General features: G+C 40.2%; 1 protein-coding gene across 4 annotated transcripts in view; it reads left to right on the top strand.

Annotated features, from left to right (window-relative positions):
* ARHGAP6 (Rho GTPase activating protein 6) overlaps positions 1 to 19,131 on the top strand; it is a 327,693-nt gene that overhangs the window by 186,799 nt on the left and 121,763 nt on the right. Inside the window, exon 1 of one of the 4 annotated variants that reach the window (XM_054050969.1) lies at positions 18,479 to 18,580. The exons of the other annotated variants lie outside the window; for them this stretch is intronic. The gene's annotated coding sequence lies outside the window, so the exon portion shown is untranslated. Of the gene's footprint in view, positions 1 to 18,478; positions 18,581 to 19,131 lie in introns of those variants that run through there. 4 annotated transcript variants of the gene reach the window in all.

The following is a 19,131-nucleotide window of genomic DNA, read 5'->3' as shown; positions in this document are numbered from 1 at the left end:
CCTTTGTGCAGCATGCCTACATTCTTCTATAGGCAGCATAGGCAATCCGCATACCCTTTAAGTCATGGAGCATTTGACATCTGTAGCTGGCTGATGGGCCTTGTGATAGCTGCTTGACATAACTGCAGTGATCCACTAAGAAGTGTGGTCCCAGGGTTGAAATCGATACTGTGTGCTTAGTTTTGTGCACATAGTGTAGACAAGAATATACAGCTTGGTTCTGCACGGAGCTTTCTCTATTGTGCTTACCTTAGTGCCATAGCTTACACCGAAAAGTGAGCTAGTATCAAGGGTTTGGACTCAAGGAGAATTGCTCTTCTTCCTAAAAGCCAGTATAGATTGGTGGTTATTATACAACTATTTTCCCCGAATGGAAAGTGGTTTATAGTGTGGATCTTTCAACTCATGTTAAAGGAAAAAAAGCCACAAACTTTCTTGTAAACCAACAAAAATTAGTAAGATGCAGCAGCAGACACGGTACCTGTAACTACAGTTGGCTTCCTATTTAAGGTGGTGGACTGGAGCTCCGCACTCTGTGTTTTCATGTTTATGAAATAAAGGAAGCTGGAAAGCGTAATGCATTTTTAAAGGGCCAAGAGGTCTTGCGTGTGGACGTAAAAGGCATCTTGTGAAATCTTTATCAAATGGGAACAAAAGCGTGGAAATCAAATATGTTCTCTAACATTTTCTTTGTGACATTACACCACAATGCTTTTAAAAGAGCATTAAATATTTATTTGCCAGATGCAAAAATGCAGTTCTGCCTTTCTAAATGCAGCAGACTGTTAAAATAATAATCCTGGTTTTCCAGTAGACACTTTTTCCTCTTAGTAAGGAAAATTTACCCGTATCATGCCAATACATGAAAGAATTAATTGCTTTAGTAGACAAACACTCAGAAGTACTGAAGCCATGAAAACAATCCTTGAAGAGAAAGTAAGATGTCAAAAGAACATTTTTTTTAATTGTAAAACCTTGTGATGAAAACAGGTAATATTGCCTCTCTATTTGGAGCCAATGTACTTAAATGAATATGAAAGTCCTATGTAAACCTTTTCTTTTCCTTGACTTGCTGCCAGCAGATATTTTTTTATGTCAGAGATGTACACCATTGAAAAGGTTTAGTCATTTTTAGGCTAATAGTGGTGGTGGTGCCCTGAATTAGGAGAATGAAAACTCCGAAGTAGTTACTTGTTTCGTTCCAAATGATTACCAGGAAATGAAGAATTAAACTTGCTTTTAGCTCTTCATCAACAGGCAGTCTCACACAGTGGCAACCAGACAAGGAATAGAAAAGATAAAAAGCCTGGGCCTATACATTAGCAATTACAGATATTCAGTAATGCTTCTGGAACATAACAGTTCAGTACAAAAATCAGATGGACTTTGAAATGAAAGTTTAGAAGTATTTACATTGGTAGTAATATCCCATGGAAGACTGATAGTGTCTCCTGACAACAGACTGTTGTGATGAGCTATGTGTACCTTTAGTGAAGAAGAACTCAGCTGTTGAAAGAGAATGAACCAGTTCTGAAGTCCTGAAGTAGCTGAGATAAAACCAGCTGGACCAACAATCCCCACTCAGTGAAAGGAAAGAGGAAAAAGGGAGCAGTGTGTTGAGCTCTTTAACAAAAAAAAGGGAGCATACCTTTTCTCTCATCTTGGACACTCCTCAGGACTAGTCAGCCAAATATTTCTGTTTTATAGGCTTTGTCATCGATTTGTAGCTGTGTTCTGGGCTGTGAATGTATGCTCTCAGAGATGCACAAGGACAAAGAATGTGCCTGGACTATATATGCTCATGTAGAAATGATTAATATTTAGGAGATGCTTTTTTTTTTTTTTTTTTAACAGTGGCTGTTTCTACTTAAGCTGAGCAGTATTCATCTTATGCAATGTTCACTAAAGTTTTGGACTAAACTGCTAGTACTTTTTGGTTCTCCACAGAGGAATCTCTACGTGATCTGGAATGAGCCAAGTACCTCTGTGGTCGTAAATATATGAAATGAGATAAAGATGAATTGGAGGAGAAGAGTTATATTCCTGTTCCCTTTTAAAGGTTTTAGCTCTCATTGGAAGGTTTACCCCATGGCTGTCCTGTGTGCAAAGGGCAGTTGTTTCTGATAAGCAGGCTTCAAATTTCTCCTTGCTGTTAAAATACTAGGCCTGTGAATGAATACCTCGCTCTCCACTTCTTTCAGTCCTCTGGCACATTAGCTCCACTAGAGCTCATTATAGCTCTTGCCAACTCTGGCTGCGTGTAATGCACCTTGATGTAGAGCACAGAGATGTTCTTCGTAACTGAGGTGGTAGCCTCAGTAGCTTAAGTGTTCCCTTATGTTCGCTTTTGTTGCTTATTGTTCACTAAACATGCAGAAAGTCTTTCAATAAATTATCTTGTGCACATGAGAGGGAACTCTGCATGTATGAACCTCTCTGCACCTTATCCTGATCTGTCCTTTAATTCTTAGGAGCTAGGACTTAATGATATTCTTTCTAGCTGGGAAAGCATGAGTTTCTATGTGACTGATGATAGCTAGCCATGTCACATTAACGGTTGGGAGAACGTCAGTGTTTTGTTATATTCCTAAACACAAATATCCCATAGGATATTTGGAAGCTCACAGAGGCTCATTTGTTGCAGTACCACTCTCCTCTTGGAATTTAAAATGTGAAAGCTCCGAGGTCTGTCTGTTATGTGGGGCTGTGAAATCTGTGGCTTTGCTCTCCAGTCCATTAGAGAATCTCTTTGTCAATAGAATGAAATTAATATCAGAGATGACCTACTAGCTCTACCACTGTATCTTTACAGAAGACTTTATACCTCTCTTTTTTTTCGGCAGTTCCCTCGGTGTCTCAGTCAAGGTGACCAATACTGTTTGCCACGTACACAATATTCTCTTTGGTCTGGCACCATATGTGATTATTCTTACGCTGAATATATTTATAACTAACAGGACCAGGCTCAGTGTATCATTACATGAAAGAAAGGCTATGCTGGTGTACATCAGTTATATCTTCCAGATGATAGAAGCTACTTCTTTTCGATTTTTTTCAGACTCTGCTTTAGAAATTGCCTCTTCACTGTTAATATCAAGAAGTAAGGCATGGGGCCCTTTTGAGGGGTAGCAGGCCAGCATGCGCTCTGGGTGCAATAAATGGCCAAGCGTGTGCCGCTGTACTTACATGTCACCTGCCACAGTAAGAATGGGAGGGTAACTTCTTGCTGAGACATTTTTGAGGTGGGTAACTAGCCCAATAGAAGCCCCTCCTGAGTGTATAATGGCAATGCAAATTTTTGTTAGTGTAACCAACTGGAGGGCTGAATGCTTTCTGTGTGTGACTTATCACCTTAGATGAAGAGATTGGTCCCATCTGTTGTCATTTCAGATAATCACTATTTGTTCTTCAGGCAGTGTGATGTTTTCGCTCAAGTGGTATTATCATATCTGCTTTTACTTTCCGTTACTTAAAATATTCTTAGAAGCTACAAAACAACTCTCCTTGTGCATCTGTGGGTTTTTTGGTGAAGTTATTGAAGCCTAGCCCTTTGGTGTCTTCACATTTAACTTTGAGAGGACATCACTGATGACAGTCATGTTAGGGAATTGAATGAGGAGATTCGCTCATTAAAAAAATTATTCTGAAGGATCCTTGTCATACTACATTTTTACATGTAATAAGAATGTCTCTTTTTTTATTGACCCAACTGAGTGCTTTGATGGTGTCCAGCAAGAACCTGCCTGTGCTGGCCTGCCTGTCCCTGATGTGCCTGGGGGCCAGGAGGGTTGTTCTTTTGTGGTGTGAGAAGAAGGGTCTGTGTGGCAGTTGTGTGTCATGCAGAGGAGGCTCTCGTGGAGGACGTGTGCATGCGGTCCCACGATGCGTTTGGCTGTTGATGTAATTGGTTTATGCTGACAGAAAAACTTTAGTAGGACAGCAAACCACAATCAAAACAGTTATGTTCATACACAAGGCGAAGAAGCTCATTTAATCCTCAGGCAAGTTTCATAGGTCAGGTCCTTTTATCCCACTGCCTTGTCTTGGCAGAGACACAGTGCCAAGGGAGAGGTCCTGTTCTTGCTCTGTAATTCCTCCTCCAGACAGCCTTCCCAGACAGAAGAGGCTCCGTCTCTCTCAGCTGTGTTATCTCCCTGGACCTGGCTAACAGGCACAGGGAAGTTATGCTGGAAATGTGTGTTGCTTAATTGTCTTTTAAAGCAGTTCTTGATGACCTCATTCCCTTCAGACCTCCACTCCCCTCCCATCCTAGCATATGCAAGAGTTTAGGGAGTCGGGATGCATGGAAGCTGCTGTTGTTGGTAAGAGATGAGGGCGGACATTTGTAGGTTTCCAAATAGGTACAATGAGATGGCACCACACACAGGTGGATGATGAGAGGGCTGTTTGCTGGTGTGGGACTTTTAAAGGGAGAAGAAGAGGTAGCAGGCCAAGAAAATGGTAGACTGTGGTATGTAAGGGGAAATGTGAAGCAAGATCTGGGAGTTTTTATGAGCAGGGGAGCAAAAAGCATTGGCTCTAATAAAACCCATGTCTTCTCAGAGTAATTTCCATAAAGGTGTTGCATCCAACTACCTAGTTAGATTCCTTGTGAACGTGATATTCAAAATATTTACGTGAGCTGCTGCCTTGGAATGTCTCACTTATCCTTGGGTGTAGTGGGAACTAGTGGCTGTCGTGGCCTCTGCCTTCCTGCTTTCAGGTTGGAGTGACTGCAGGGAGTCTCCATCTCATCCTGAGCTTTGGTTTTTAAGGAGAGATATGGAAAGTTCTTATTAAACATTAAGCATCCAGGGAACCACTCACCTTTCATGTTCTTGAATGTTTAGAGGCTGAAATGTTTAGATACCTCTATTCCATTTCATTCACATCCAATTACCGAGTAGTCTTTTAGCTTCTCAACAGAGAAGGAGAACCTAATTAGCATGGGCGGAAAGATGTATTCTAAAAATAAATTATAGTTTTGTTGTTAAGCATTCTTTTAGGTCTTCTAGCTTTATTTTCTTTTAAAAAAATGATTGAAGACTTGGCTGCAGCAGATGTGCTTTTGTCAGAATATTCCCATCAGTGCATTATTTTTGCTTACAAAAACCTCAAATTAAGGGGGAATCCTAGAATAATAGTGATTAAGCATCCTTAGTTGCTCTAAAGTACCTACAATGCAGTTCTCTTGCATTATTTATGAGATAAAAATATTTAATTTTTGGCCTCTTTCATAAAACAACAACACTATTAGATAAGAAAGATTGTATGACAGAAACAAGGTGTTTTGAGGGGCTTCATGGACTATGTTTCAGACGGAAGATTATTTTATCATATGGATATGTTTTGCTGCATTTTCCATTACATATAATGTAAAAGGTTTGGTCACTTGCAATAGCATTCCTTTACGTTTCTCTGACTATGTAAAGCAGTATACTAGTGGCAGAAAATGTATACTATGAAGATCCCTGGTGGAAGTCACAGTGATACCTAAACCAGCTTTCCTGAAGAGTTTGCGTTTTTGAAATGTAAGCAGGTTACAACAAAATCAATTCAAATGTTAGTTTGCTGCATATTGGCTATTAAATAGTTACCGTCCACTACTGATGTTCTTACTCTGATACATGGAAAATGGCTTGTTCTTTGTCACTGAAGGGTGACCTGTTTCAGATTCATTACAGGGTTGCAGCATGAACATAGGCTTCTCAGCTGTAATCTTGCCATGGTTTCAATGCTGCATCAGCTGCCTGGTCTGCCCATGTTTCAAGCTGAGAAGAAATCGGATGACTACGAATTAATGCTATTTGAGTAAGAAGAGTAGACACATGGAAGCAATATAGTAGTGGGATTAGTTGAGAGGTTAATGTGCGTGTTTCCAAAGCAATTGTCAATGCATTGCCAGAATCTAGCATAGGCATAAAGGAAATGACCAACAAGACACATCGAAGAGAGTCAAGAAGTCTAAGAGGAACAAATGAGGAAAGGAGAATGTAAAGCCCATCCAGGCAGAGTAGATGGACGGGCTGTAATATAGTAATGGCTATAAATTGGAGAGGGGCAGATTTAGACTAGATATACAGAGGATTCTCTTCATGATGAGAGTGGTGAGGCACTGGAACAGGTTGCCCAGGGAAGCTGTGGATCCCCCACCTCTGGAGGAGTTCAAGGCCAGGTTGAATGGGGCCTTCGGCAGCCTGATCTAGTGGAAGGAGGGTTGGAACTAGGTGATCTTTAAGGTCCCTTCCAACCCGAACTATTCTATGATTCTGTGATTAGAAGAAAAGTATTTCAGGGAAAGGAAAAGATCAGTAAAGCGCACGGCAAACGACTCCTGAAAAGGAGATCCCTGAATAAGCAGTGGAGTGAGTGGGCCATGTTTTCATGGGTGACCAGGAGATTTTGGAGATCAAGCAGTCAATCTTTACTGGTTGGAAGAAGTGAATAATGGTTAACTACGGTGATAAAGGATGTGGGTTATATTGTTCATCTTAATCTGCCATGAAAGTAGTTTTGTGGGCAGTTTTGGAGTATCAGCATTAAAGATTTAAGATAAAAACCTGTGTGATTGATCTCACTATGTGTAGTGCCACTGACCTCAGTAGAATATTTCTACTCTTTAATTTTCAATATCTTACTAACTGAACTGGCAGCATGAAATATACCTGAAGAGTTCTTTTTAAAAAGTTTACATTTTAAGGTCTGGAGCTATGTAAGAATTGCTTCTTTAACTTACAATTCTAAGCATTCTAATTCGTTGTTTAAAATGGACCATAGAAAACCTAAATTTTGATTTTTCTATAAAGAAGAATGGTGTTTTCACAAATCCTAACTTATAGCTGTCCTAACTTGCAGTCTGTTGGACTTGTTTAAGTTGAGGTGGAATCTCACATTCTCGGACCAATGTAATATGTCAGTAGAACTGGGTATTCTTTCTTCTTTTACTGACTTTTGTGGCATCTTGCTTCACTTCTCAGTAGTTTGAGTTTCCCCACTTTTCTGTTGAGTCAGAGACTATCTGGCATTATCCTTATTTGTTTTAATTAATAAAGCTCAACAGCTGGCTTTATTACTGTTTTTCTAGACAATACATGCAAGTGACTGGGAGATGCTTTTCTAAAACATTGAGATGCCCTAAGGCTTTAGAACAACAGTCACTCCAGACTAAACAAAGATCTACCATTTCTGCTCTGCTGGGTTAAGGTTAGCTATGGTTAAGATTTATTTTGCTGGATATTACCTTTCTAGTGAAATCTTTCAGTGAAGCTGTCAGACCTATTGATAAAATGAGTACATTTCTTTATGAAATTTTCTATAATCTGTCCCCATGTTCACATCAGTGTTATGTATATTTATGAAAAGTTAGTAAATATGTACATTAGCATGTTTGCAAGTTAGGATAATTAGTCGACTATAGATGAAAGATAAAAAATGAATGGCAAACAAATGTGTGGATGCTTACTTGGTCCTCCTTTTTGATTAAAAACTTCCTGTGTTGTATTCTTTCTTGAAATAAGAATAATATAACTGTTATAATAGAATATAACTGTTATAATCTTTCATTTACATGTATATAATTTAAAGTCTGTAATGTACATGTTTTCCCAATTCGTAAAACCACCTTGGAAACTCAGTCTAATGTAGCTGATCTATTATAATTTATTTTCTTCATGCTGTTCTACTTTCTTCTTATTGTTTTCTTTGTAACCTGTTGACAGATCAAAATAAAGGGTTAGTAACAAGCCTTTATTTCATTTCTTCATATACAGGCTTCTAATAGGTCATGGCTTGAAGACGCTTTGTCCTTGTCTGTGCCAAACTCCACAGCAACCAAAAATAATCCCTAAACATCAGAAAACCCAAGCATGATTAAGGATATTATAAAACACATTGAGATACTGGGGATTGATGGGAAAATCTGTTAATAACTTAAATTCCATCCTTTTGTCTTACATCATTTACTATAGAGTGAGAAGTGGAAAAACTCCTTGAGTTTCATTGAAACGGCAAAGAATTGGATGTTTTATGGTGGCATTCTCCAAACTTATTTTGCTTCTGCATTTCTATTGCAACTTCTCAGCTAAGCTAAGCTGTGAAGTGGAGCAACTGACCTAACATGCAAGATATGAAGAGAGAGAGAGAATGAGAGAGGGAAAACAGTTGAGGAATATTTTATATCCTTGTACAATGTTTCTGTTCCAGTAGAATATAATGTAGTATTTGATAATGGAAAGTGGAAGAAAGCTGGAAATAGAATTTATAATAGGAGGACTTGGCTTTATAAACTTGAAATATTTGCTCTTTATAATTTGCCCTCCTTTGTTGCCAATACAATTATTTTCCATAATCTCAGTCCTTTCTCAATACATTATGTTGTGAAAAAAGCAATAATTGAGAGACCTAAGTTGCTACAGAAAAACTATTCAGACCAGACTAGTAATTTTCATTCAGGCGCACAGGAAAAAATCACCTTTGAATTGTAAATGGTTCCCACATGTATGAATGAAAAAATAGAGAAAAATAATTCTGAATTTAACTTTCATGTCACATTAATTTCAAAAACCCCAGAAGCTCAGCTGAGTAACTGTATAGGGAAATATTTTTAAGGTGGATAAATTGCAATAAACGGTCTGTATAATTCAGTTGTTTCATATTGACTGCTCCTTGTGTGGTGAGTGGTTAGATTTTGGGTTTTTATTTGCTGCAACAGGAGGCATTTTGGAGTCTTCGTCCTTGCTGACCCGTATGTGTTTTATAAAGACAGTAAATTAGCTTCCAGTGCTCAGTTGTTTTTCCTGCTGATCCTATCTTCAAATCCACCTGGACTCCTTGGGCAGGCACCCTGAGCACCCAGCTGTGCCATAACAGGCCTCCTGCTCAATCTTCTATGTGTTGCAATTTCCTTATTGGTAGTTGTATCCCAAGGAGGGTGAGTGGGCTGAGAGCTGGCATAATAGAAGCCTCTCCTGGATGAGCAGTGTGGTCCTTCAGCACTCTGAGCTAGCGTAAGTTAGGACACCCCCATCCGCTGCTTCTTATTGGCTGTCTTGAGCAGCTGCTTACTCACCACAGTAGCAGTTCTGAAAGGAGTTGACTGTAGCTCCCCATACTTCTTGAACTTCCCAGGGGAAGCTCTTGCTTCTGTTGCAAGCATTGAGGGTTTATGAATGCAGCATCTGGACTGACTATCCTTTTTGCAAACCTAACCCTTGAAGTGTATTTTTCCCAGCTGGTAACTACATTAGCTTTTACTGAGGCGAATGGTTGCTGCATGCAGTCAGTGCTCCCTGCAGATGTGGGCATTCACTGGAGCCAGCTGCTGGGCTTAGGGACAAGAAAGGGTGGAGTTTCAGGTGTTGCAGATGGCCTGCTGACCTCCCTCATTCCTCCACCTTACCAAAGATTTTCCTACGTTTCATGGCGAATGGACTTGTTTCATGGCGAATGGACTTGTTTCATGGCGAATGGACTTGTTTTATGCTTGTATATTTTTATAGCTTGTAAGCTGTAAGTAGCTTTACAGCAATATCTGTAAACAGGTATTGCGATGGAGTTACTGCCTTCTCCTCTGCTTTTCTGCTGCTTGTCATTCCTCCTGAAAGGAGGTTGTAACTAGACGTGTGCTGGTCTCTTCTCCCAAGTAACAAGTGATAGGATGAGATATAATGGTCTCAAGTTGCGTCAGAGGAGATTTAGGTCGTTTATTAGGAACAATGTCTTTACAGAAAGAGTGGTAAAGCATTGGAAAACATTGCCCAGGGAAGTGTTTGAATCGCCATTCCTGGAGGTGTTTAAAAAAGCGTGTAGCCATGGCACTTTGTGGCATGGTTTAGGAGGCATGGTGGTGGGCTGACAATTGGACTTGATGGTCTTAGAGGTCTTTTTCAACCTTAATGATTCTATCATTGTATGGTTTTACTGAGGACTATCATAATAAATTACAAAGTGTTAAATAGTTGTTTAGAAATGCTCTGACTTGAGCTTGTTATACATGTGAGGGCTAGGTTAATTTTTGTTGGTAAATATAAACTGTTTTCCTTAGCAGTTTGAGACTGAACAGCTGAAGGGTGTGCAGACAGATTCATCAAGGTGAAAGCAGTAAAACCAGCACTGCCTGGGCTCCTCTTCTCCCTTCTGTTTAGGAAGCATTATTTTTTCTAAGCAGGTAGTGGGAAGGTTTTCTTCTGCAAGCCTGAGTCACTCATAAGGAATGCTACGATTGGTGTACAAGACTAATTTTCTCACTGCTGCCTTCTCCATTGCAAAAATGGAAGTTTGCCTGCCTTTGAACTTTCCTCTTATTTCCAGCAAAACTTGAGGTATTAGGAGCATTTTTACTACAGATTCAAGCCCAGTTTTGCTCAGTAAAATCTGTCCTTGCCTTTTAGTGACTGTGAGCATGGAAGTCAATGTACGTCTCTTTCAGATTTAGCTTTTTTAGAGTACAGCAAAAGCTCCTTCTGTTTGCTCTGGCACATTTTGTGTGCTGCTGCAACATACAGAAAACATTCTGTTCTCACAGAGTTGTGAAGGGGAGTTTTTAATTTATCAGAGTTCCATAACTATACAATATCAATTTAATTTAATTTTGTCTATTTTCAATATAGTATTAATTATACCTAATCTGTAACAGCATCTATTCTGAAATGGCATTTATAATTAGTACTGAGTTCTCTAAAAGAGTTTATGCTCATTGTCTTGTTTCTTAATTAAGCATTAAGGATTACTGAAAAAATTAGTCAAGTACTAAAATTTAAGAAGAGTTAAAGCATGCCTTCCTGGGTTGCTCCAGAATAAGCACTAGTGCCTCTGTATTGAATCTCATCAAAGGCTCACGGCTGACGGTGGGACAGTTCTTAATGCACATTATTTCACCATGGCGCGCGTTGCACAAATGTTCCCACTGAATTTAAGCAAAACCTTAAGACTTTCTGAAATGAGTAAACTTACCTGTTCATGTAATTGTAGTAGAAGCGGTAATGCATAAATGAGTTCATGTTCCCACGGCCACTATATCATTTATATCTTTTTACGATTTAGTGCACATAGTTAAAAGCCAGCATAAGAGAAGAAAAGGGTCTGGAGATACTTTATATAGTAACCTTCCAGTGCTGAAAGTGAGCGTACAGGAAAGCTGGGGAGGGGCTATTTATCAGGGAGTGCAGTGATAGGATGAGGGGGAATGATTTTAAGCTGAAAGAGGGGAGATTTATATAAGGCATTAGGAAGAAATTTTTTACTGTGAGCGTGGTGAGGCACTGGAACAGGTTGCCCAGAGAAGTTGTAGATGTCCCATCCATGGAGTTGTTCAAGGTGAGATTGGATGAGACTTTGAGCAACCTGATTGAGTAGAAGGTGCCCCTGCCCGTGTCAGGTGAGTTAGAACTAGATGATCTTTAACACCACTTCCGATCCAAGCTATTCTATTTTTCTATGATGAGTGAAAGGAGTGCAAATGTTTTTTTTCTCTGTAGCATGTCAGTAACAAGATGCTCCATATACTATTCCTTAAGGAGCAGGGGCAAAATTCCAGGTATCTTTCCTTGCATTTTGGTCTGGACATTAGCTTCTGGCACCAGCTGTAATAGCTTTGCCCTGTTCTAACCACTGCTGCTGCTTTCCGGGCTTGTGGCAGAAAGGTGCAGGGCAAATGCCTGGCTTTCCTCCTACCCTCCCTGTGTCCCCAGTGCTGCTTAGAGAAGAGGGAGAGAAGGTAACATAGAGGTGACAACACTGGCACCAGGCCAACCACCATCTTTCTGTCCCTTATTTCATTAAAAGGAAATCAATTCAGAAAGCTAGGAGGAAGAAATGGATATGCTTCAAATGAGCGTAATTTGGTATGGTAGTGTGCAGGTGCCGCTGCTGTGCATCATTTGGCTGTGTGCCTGCTGATGTTTGTTGATTGTTCTCTTTGATGCTCATATGGTTGGAGAAGTAATTATTCCAATCAAGACTACAAAATAAATTAAAGGTGTCTCCTGTTTTAGATAGATTGCTTTCTCAGAGAGGCTTATTTGTCACAAACACATGTAAAAACCTACTCCACTGATGGCATTGACATTTCTGCCATGTTCTTCATTTAGGATAAATGTTTACTCAGGGTTCCTGTAGCATTAACGGAAGAGATTATCTTGCAACAAATGTCCCATTCTGCTCTTTGATGGGTTTCAGGTTCTCCATTGTGATTAACAAATCATAGAGGGTAGGGAGGAAAAAGTAGTGTTAAAGGTCTTGAAAGTTTGTCATTGCATTGAATGAATGAGAATGCCTAATTAATAATTGAAAAGATAATTAAAATTTGTCAGGCTGCTAAGTTTTGTGTAGCATGTTGCCATTCTTTTTCAACAGTACCTTTTTTAAAACAATTATTCACGAGTTTTTGGCCTTTTTTTTTCTGTCTTACTGCATGTGATTGCTCCTTTCAATTCTCCTCATTTTCTAATTGCTTGAATCTTTCTTTGTCTGTTGTTGACAACCTATTGAATTTTCTAGTTTTCCGATTTATTTTTCTGCTTTTTCTCCATAGATCTCATACTCTGACTATTGCTTTCCTACTCAGTCTCCTGTTGGGTACTCATTAAATTCCCATGAATTATTCCCTTTGGGCATTCAATGCTTACTTCTGCAATTCCTCATGATTCTTCTTTTGGTTTTCTTGTTATACTAGAATCAAGGCTGGTCGCTATTTCTATTTACCGTCATAATTTTCTGAGACTCTTGTATCGTTAGGTAGAAACGAAGGCAAACATATATTTTGGTGTGCATAACAAGGCTAGAAATGTATTCTAAGTGAGAAGATAAAATTTGCCTCTTGACTCCAAGAGTCTTAGATTTCATTTGAGTTCTCTATTTCAACAGCCTTGTTAATTTTGATTATCCATGTTCAGATCATCCACCTTTCTGTTTTCCGCATATTAAAACATTGTCAATTTAGGACTTGCTCTCTAATCAGTGAAGAAGTCCAGGTAATCGGGATGAAAACTCCTTTGTAGTCTAAATGGGAGGGAAATTTGTCTTAGTAAGGCTAACTGAAAAAGTCCAAAGCATCACACAGATCTTAACAAGCCAAAATGTCAGATTAAACTAGGGAGGAAACGGATTCAACCACAAACTGCAAAGGACTTCCTGAGCATCTGAGGCCTTCTTCAATGACATTTTTTTATTTCTAGTGTGTGTTAGCTCAGTATGTTCCTAAACAGACAAGAAAGGAATTTGAGTCATAAGAGTACAGAAATGTACTTGAAATTTAGCATGAAAATCTTCATACTGCATTCCAGCCTATCTCAACAGTTGCTGTAAAGCCTATGAAGAAGAGAAAGCGTTAAGCCCTGTATCTTCGATGCACTCATACTTGCACAGTGAGTAGCAGGGTGCAGTCTGCATCTGAAATTAGTTGTGGACTTCTGTTCCTGCCTCTACAAATGGTTCCTTTCTGACCTTAAACAGGTTCCTTGGGGATAAATTAAAATACGGAGGGAAGTGTCAGGCTGGAAAGACTTTAGAAATACTAAGCATTTTCTGGATACTACAGTCTTGAGCATGTGCCTAAGTTCACTGCGCACTGGAAACGAACAAGAAATTACCATAACACAGACCTGCCAGTGTGCCAGACAGGGCTGCGCAAGACCCAGAAAACTCAGATTCACTGTTCTCCAGTGCAGCCTGGCAAGAGGTTCAACATGTAGTTTCTTGGAAAGCTTCAAGATACTAGGTTAGCGAATAGCCTACATTTAGGTGGTTCCTCATTTGTTTTGTACCTGCACTCAATGACAGTGGGATTTTTTTGGTGGTGGCCATGGTTTTTTGGATTTGGCTTGGTTGTTTGGTTTTGTGGTTCTTTCCCCTTTCCCCTTTCCCCTTTCCCCTTTCCCCTTTCCCCTTTCCCCTTTCCCCTTTCCCCTTTCCCCTTTCCCCTTTCCCCTTTCCCCTTTCCCCTTTCCCCTTTCCCCTTTCCCCTTTCCCTTTTCCCCTTCCCCTTTCTCCTTTCCCCTCTCCCTTTTCCCCTTTCCCCTTTCCCCTTTCCCCCTTCCCCCTTCCCCTTTCCCCTTTCCCCTTTCCCCTTTCCCCTTTCCCCTTTCCCCTTTCCCCTTTCCCCTTTCCCCTTTCCCCTTTCCCCTTTCCCCCATGAGGCTCTTCTTTTACAGAAGAGCCTATTTTCATGTTCTTAAATGAAAGCTGTGGCCATCCCTCTGTCCCGTAAACACATAGCCTTTTAGATGTACCTCTGGGAGACCACCATCTGAACTTTCTACTGTTTGAATCACTGGTGTGTGGACCTTCGGGTGGTGTGACAGGGCTGAGATGTGGAGGATCGATCGTGATAGAAGGACTGTAGATGCCTAGGCTGTTTCCCTGGCCTAAAACACCTGTGTACAGTCCGTGTTAAGCATTTAACACAAACCTTTCACCTTGGTCTTCCCACATGTAGATTTTTGAGAGACAGTTCACATGAATGGGTGTTAGTCCCTTCTGCTGCTGCTCTGTGGATTTAATATGCTGTGTACGTTGCTGTGAGCTTAGCTTACAAAGTAATTGTAGTTGATTTGTTCTTACTAGTCACAAGTTTCAAATGTTGTGTGATATTATTCCTACTTGATTTCTGTTACTCAGCACAGAAGACAGTAGAGGTGTTAATTTTTAAATAGAATCAATCACAGTAGTTCTTTATGCTCTCAAAATGCAGCAAGAAACAGGGTTTTCCTTTATTCTGATTTCCTCTTTATAGAATCTTCTGTAACAATCAAACTGATATTCCTTAGACTGAACTTTTCTACATCGTTAATATGGCTTTGAGATCTTGTACTCCTTTAAACTGAAATAACAGAACATTGGGACCATTAATAGCATTTAGAGTTACTTTACTGTTATTGTAAATAGCAAGTCTTCCTTGTTATTGACTGCTGTTACGTCTCTTCCCAGAGTGTGTGGACTTTTTCTTCAGGGTCAGTTGCAACTTAGGATTTCTCTAATGCTCTCTATGGAGTGCTTCTTTTCAAATATGTCAAAAGATTGTTAGAAATACTGTTAAAAAGCCTAATGACCAAAAATCAGAATGTTTGTCTTTCTTGCTTTACAAAGTACTGGCTGAATCTGCAAAATAACTGTTTTTAGGAACCGTGTGAGAAGAGTTGCGAACCTGAGTTGGGCTCTGTTTAGCCCTCATGGAAAGACTTTCTGTCAAGCCTTTTTGCCAGTTTAAGACATTAATAGAAAAACTTGGATAAACAAGGTGTGAAAGCAGAACAAGAGCGTGGTCCTGTTCCTGCTAGCATTTGGTGAAAGACTGATATCAGCTTTTTTTAGGGCAAGGTTGTTTTCCTGTGCATATACAACAGGGAGAGGTGTGGGGTCTATACCAGTGTTGCTGTTGCAGCTCCAGGCTGGTGGGTAGCTTCCTCTTAACTCTATTCTCACTAGGTAACTTCACTTAATTTACTGACATTTCTAGGGACCCTTTAAATGAGACATCACAGTCCATTTGGGGTGCTGCTTTCTGGATTTTGTTTTCTTGAATGATGTACAGGCATACCCAAGTGTTTCAGAAGTTAATAGTGGTTTGGGGTACCTCAATTTTTTGATGACCTTAAGTCACTGAGTTTTTTCAAGGGATGGAAGCTCATTGGCAATCTACCTTGATGAGCTTCACAAAGTATTCGTCTGTAACCTAATTCTGAGGCAGCATACTTTTACAGAAAGCCATATTGCATCTTACAGAGAGTAAGATTATCACTTGGCTCATTCCTGTAGTCTTACTTACTGATAAGATTTTGGAGGGGAAATACCAAAAGCAATACATGCTATCTGTCCAAAGTAGCAAGTTCTTTTGTTGTATGAGGAACTAGAACAGACTGAAGCTTTGAAGTCATGACACGTTTCTATATCTCTAGAGGACATGTGTGCAAGTGTAGCAGATCACAGTCATTGACCAAGATTCTTAAAAAATGTACCCGGAGGGAAATTTGACTAGTTTGCTCTTAGGTTTGCAAAATGTAAGTAGGATGTACTTAACTACTACTATAAATAATAAAAATACTTATAATTTCTGGGTTGTGTGTTTAACATTGAGTGAGGAGCTAAATTTACATCCTTGACCAGTATTGTTTGTCAAACATTGCTACCTATTAAAACTATTTGCCAGATGAACATTGATTTGAACAGAACAAGTTAGCTCTGGACTGGACAGGCACACACTCTCCTGGGTTGAAAACTGGTTGGATGGCCGGGCCCAGAGAGTGGTGGAGTTAACTCCAGCTGGAGGCCAGTTACAAGTGGGGGGTTCCCCAGGGCTCAGTACTGGGTCCATCCCTGTTCAATGTCTTTATCAATGACCTGGATGAAGGTATTGAGTGCACCCTTAGCAAGTTTGCAGATGACACTAAGCTGGGTGGAAACGTGGATCTGGTAGGGAGGCTCTGCAAGGGGATCTGAACAGGCTGGACCGCTGGGCTGAGACCACTGGCATGAGGTTTAACAAGGCCAAATGCCAGGTCCTGCACTTGGGACACAGCAACCCTGTGCAGTGCTACAGACTAGGAGAAGTCTGGCTAGAAAGCTGCCTGGAGGAGAAGGACCTGGGGGTGTTGGTTGACAGCTGACTGAACATGAGCCAGCAGTGTGCCCAGGTGACCAAGAAGGCCAATGGCATCTTGGCTTGTATCAGAAACGGTGTGACCAGCAGGTCCAGGGAGGTTATTCTCCCTCTGTACTCGGCACTGGTGAGACCGCACCTTGAGTACTGTGTTCAGTTCTGGACCCCTCACCACAAGAAGGATGTTGAGGCTCTGGAGCATGTCCAGAGAAGAGCAATGAAGCTGGTGAACAAGTCTTATGAGGAGCGGCTGAGAGAGCTGGGGTTGTTTAGCCTGGAGAAGAGGAGGCTGAAGGGAGACCTTATTGCTCTCTACAACTACCTGAAAGGAGGTTGTGGAGAGGAGGGAGCTGGCCTCTTCTCCCAAGTGACAGGGGAGAGGACAAGGGGGAATGGCCTCAAGCTGGGCCAGGGGAGGTTCAGGCTGGACATCAGGAAAAAATTTTTCACGGAAAGGGTCATTGGGCACTGGCACAGGCTGCCCAGGGAGGTGGTTGAGTCACCTTCCCTGGAGGTGTTTAAGGGATGGGTGGACGAGGTGCTGAGGCGCATGGTTTAGGGATTGATAGGAATGGTTGGACTAGATGATCCAGTGGGTCCTTTCAAACCTAGTCATTCTGTGATTCTGTGATTCTAAGTCTCTTGCTCAGAGTAGCCATGCTAATGCTAAAGCTGTGCCATAGCTTCGGAAAACACACAGTAATTAAATGCCAATAGAAATTGTTAACTTGGCAGTAGCTCAAGCACTTTATTGCAACGAGGCCTTGATTTCTTTTATGCCAAGATATTGTTAGAGCAACACCCAGTTTTTCCTGAATCCTTACAGGACTGTGGCAGATCATATTCTAGGTCCCGGGCATTAGATTACTTCCCTGAAAAATAGGAGGAGCGTAGTTCATTTGTTACAATTACACTATTGTTTTTATGGCTAATAGAATATACTTCATATGTAACTCTGGAGCTGGATAGTTAATATTAGGCAAAATTAAAAACACCAGAAAGGCAAAAAGCCCAAGTCCTCTTTATGAAGAACATAGAACAGTATAGCATACATATTATGAATAGGATAATTCCCTGCTTTGTAGATTCAGCAAGATGTATATATTTCCAAATGTGACTTTGTTGTCTTTTTTAAAATAAGAAAATAGGTCTTCTCATTTTGAAGCTACATTTCAGAGATGGTAGGATTTTTTTCTAATACTATTTTTCTGTTTTTCTTCAACCCACTTTGCGCCCAACGTTTAGCTGTAGTCTAGAATCCAAACAGTACCCTTTGGATTTTTGTATTTAGATTTAATATTATTGAATAAAAACTCTCGATATTCCCAGGAAGAAGCAAACAGAAGCTGCAGTGTTTCAAGTGGCAGTGTAATTTAGTTATTGAAGATTCTGACGTGCATCTGCTAGGTGAAGCAATAAGGATATTTATTCTAATGCAGAAAACAGGTGGTAAGGGAAGTAAATGTCTTATGTGCAAAAATCTTTACATTGATACTTATTCATTTCAGAATAAAGGAAGTTGCACGTTGCTCAGCTGTTTTGTTCTTCCAAGAGATTCTGCAGCACTTCTCTAAGAGTTAAGTGCTAGAAACAATAAATTTATATTCATCAGCTCTATTGTGCAAAATTGTACTGAAATGGCAGTTAAAATAATACGATGATGCTGAACAATTTGCTTCTCATTTGCTTAACTGAGGAAGGGATTCAGTCTTCATGTTCTGAGTGCCTTTCAGTCTGGTGTATATACGATTAATGTTGATGAGTCACTTTTGATGGGAATTTTATCTTTCTCACATGACAGGAGAGGGAGACTTTCTGCTCCTCCCACCACCACTTTAAAAACACTGCAAAAGACAGAAAGGAGGAGGTAATTTTGCAGATTTTCAGAGCTGCACTCTATTAAGAGAAGTGAGGAGGTAGCCAGTCATTTGGCATTTGCTGCACACGTGTCTGCAAACCAACTAGGACTGCTGATACTGGGCTAAAAGTGTAAGTAGATTGTTACTCACTTGAGAAACCATCCATTCTCACTGTTTATTTAAATTCAGAATTTAGCTGGAAGACTAGCCCAGAAAAAAGGTGGGAAGTGTTTGGGCAGGAAATAATTCTGAAGGTGCGGGAAGGTAAATAATTAAGTGACTTCTGTAGAGGTTCATCTTGAGAACTAGTGGAGCTCTGTAGAGCTGTTTATCCCTGCCTGAAGTGAGCTGGGGAGATTATGCTGCCTTATGTACGTGGGATTGCTAAAAAACTTGCTGTAGGTAAATGGAAACAGTGTAGACATGTCTACCAAATTTTCCCTGTGATTTTTGAAATTTTTTTTTTTCTCTGTTTGTGTGTCTCTGCATAAAGAATATGTTTAGTTTGATTGAGAGATTCAGTTTCCACAAAATTCATCCAATGGGGCAAAATAGCTTCAGTATTTAGGACTCCAGCTTATGTATGGCCAGATACTTAGAAATGCCTAGGTTCATAAAGGTATAAGTCCTCAGTTGCTTTTTCCATTGTTTAAACAGACATTGAGTTAGTAACTACTGATC

Source organism: Cuculus canorus, chromosome 1, assembly GCF_017976375.1.
Source record: "Cuculus canorus isolate bCucCan1 chromosome 1, bCucCan1.pri, whole genome shotgun sequence".
Classification (NCBI taxonomy): Eukaryota; Metazoa; Chordata; class Aves; order Cuculiformes; family Cuculidae; genus Cuculus; species Cuculus canorus.
The sequence above is the reverse complement of the archived record's forward strand: the minus strand, read 5'-3'. Positions and strand labels throughout refer to the sequence as shown.